This window comes from Gambusia affinis, linkage group LG09 (genome assembly GCF_019740435.1).
Source record: "Gambusia affinis linkage group LG09, SWU_Gaff_1.0, whole genome shotgun sequence".
In the NCBI taxonomy this organism is placed as follows: domain Eukaryota; kingdom Metazoa; phylum Chordata; class Actinopteri; order Cyprinodontiformes; family Poeciliidae; genus Gambusia; species Gambusia affinis.
The window spans coordinates 2,062,477-2,065,431 of record NC_057876.1 but is presented as its reverse complement, the minus strand read 5'-3'; positions in this window follow the sequence as shown (position 1 = coordinate 2,065,431).

The window sequence follows — 2,955 nt, the reverse complement described above, 5'->3', positions numbered from 1 at the left end:
TTTAACGTGAGCATAAAAAAGCCAAAATAAATAAATAAATAAATAAAAAATCTGATTAAAATGATATACTTTCATAAACATAAGCAAAGATAAAGGTTTATTTCCATATGTAGAAATGTCCTTCTAGGTGTGTGCATTTAAATAATTTATTATTGTAGGATTTTTTAAATCATACAGATGAATAAATTAATCTGCCTGGTTACAACCTTTTTAGCTATTCTGAATGATAAACTGATCTGGATTAGGTGTTTTTATTTATCTGGAAAGACATGTTCCTGCAGTGAACAAACAAAATAATTTTTTAAGTTTAATATTAAAATATTTGTTCTCCTAGCTTGTATTTTACATACTCCATGTTACTCACATACCATGATGCATTCACTTCTTATTAAGATCAGCGCAGCCAAATGAACAGAGTGGCAGGTTTTCTAAATGACAGCTTCGTCCTGCAGCAGTTGTTCTTCCAAACACATGACCGATGCAGGGAGCAGACTTATCTGGTTATTTGGGAGAGGCACTGAATGTCATTAACCTTATAAACTTGATTGATCGTAAAATTGACATAGTTTCATTACTTCCCCAAACACCTAATAAGATAGTACCATAATGTTGAGAAAGTGAAATTAACCAGTCAAGAGAAAAGTGTTTATTTTCCTCAGTGTCCTCTGCTGCGGTGACCTGACACACATTCTGTAATCCGCTCTTTTCTCTTTATTGTGATGAGATTTTATCTGTCTGAAGTCGATGTTTCAGTTATAATCCTAAATAGATTATAGCTTTTACAACTGTTTCACCAAAACTGAGGCAGAATTCAGAAATACACACACACATCCTTGTACTTCTGAGAACTTGTATTGACTTCCATTCATTTTAGTGACTGCATTTATGCCTAACCCAGACATTTTCCCTAAACTACACCACTAGTATATTCCTAGCCTAACCTTAACCTAAACTCAGTTCACACCACAGTCCTAAACTTAAACCCTAGCATCTAAACAACACTTGTGAGCTTTGGGGCTCTCAGTCAGTCCCCACAATGTAGCATGTGTTAGGAAAATGGTCCTTATGCTGTATTAAATACAAGGCACATGTACACACAAATACACATTATAATCCTCTCTGCTGGTACATGGTGGAAAATCTTTAATCATTTTTAAGCTATTTTAGATACAAAACTGAAAGAGCTTTTTAAATGTTAAGGTTACATTTAACAGGCAGGAATGCTTAATACCAACAAGATCATTTCTTAGTCTTCATAATTTCTTCAATGTGGATTTAGAAGGAAAGTCAGAATTTAAATAGAGGTCTACAAATAACATGAGGTGGTGGTGCAAGGAGGAGTGCTGGTTCTTTTGTTGCTGTGTAATGAGGGCAGAGCTATCAAAGCTGCACCATTTAGATTGAGGACAAATGTTACACCAAGAGCAAGTGTAGTTTAATCATATCTATTTTCCGTTAAATTGAAGTTATTGTGTTTGACCTCCATTAAATACTAATCTCACACAAACCAAAAACTTTCATTTCCATGTGCATTTATGCACCCAAGCTCCTAATGGGAAAAACCATTAGAGTATAATGAAAGATAAATTAAAAAGGAAAAAAAAAGACACTTGTAATTCCCCCAGTGAGTATGTTGAGAAAGAGGCAGATGCTGAAATAAAGAATGTCTTTGCTCTTTCTATTTTCAGTGAGTTGCAGATTGAGGAATGAGGAAGTAATTGTGATAGCAACTTTCAAAGTCATTCACTTCCCAAAGGCAGAGAGGATTATAACAGCAGGCTAAACTTTTTCATGCTAATCCACTCTTCTTTTTTTTTTTTTTTTTTACAGATGACTGGACACATAAGCCAGTGTAGTGGTCAGTAAATGATGTGCTTTGTAGTACTAGAAGTTTATGATGTTTTATATGAAGGTTTACCTGTCAAGTTTTGGACTTGAGAATAGGGGAAATAGTTACTCGCCGCTGCTGTCGTCAGAGTGGGGAGGGAGGAGGCTGGGGTTGTAGGTCTGAAGAAAATTACAGTAAGAGATTTGACAGGTATGTAGAAGGTGGGACATATTCTCATATGAGGCAAGCAAAGGTAGATATCTGACAAATCCCTGAGACAACAAGCAGATTTATGCAGTAAAACAGTTCAGTATATCAGCAAGCAGTTCCATAGTTGAGCTCCTCATATTTTTATATTGAATGAACATAAATAAGGCTGGGGCTAAACTAAAGGCTAAGCTTCCTAATAACCAGAAGTGTTTTAAGTCATCTCTTCCTGCCATGATCATTGGGAACGTCAGTTCACTTCCCAATAAGACGGACGAGTTGTCCATGTTGGAGAATCAGCTGACTTATTGTGAGTTTTCATCCTGATGAAGACATGGCTAACTGACAGCATAGGGGATGCTATTGTTGCTCTGCTCGAATTTACAACAGTCAGAAGTTGGTTGTGTGGCTTTTAAACAATTTTGCTAACTCTGGAGGTAGAAGATGCAGTGCTCCCTCTTCTACGTCGCTTACGTCAGACTCATCGTCAATTGCAGTTCCAATTATTCCAGCTTTTCTGAATCCTGACAGAATGGTTTTGGTTGCGGAGCTTTGTGTGCTCTAAAGAAGCCATCCGGACGCTAATAATGTATTAATAATTTCACACACAAGTTGCTCCAGAGTGTAAGTCACACCCCCGGCCAAACTATGAAAAAAACTGCAACTTATAGTATGGAAAATTCAGTACCTTAAGAATTGTTGGTATAACCATAGCCATGTCAAACAGTTTGTGTTCTGGGTGGATGAGATCAGTGGCACTACAACTAGTCTTCCTTTGCAGTCTGCCATTATATATTAGATTCAGGTACGGTAACTGACTCCAAATGATCCACTGGACAGGTGTCATCCCCTGGGCCAAGTCCTTTTTGTCCTGGACTGTGCAGTTGCTGTACCACACAGTCAAACTGAGGAAAAGGATG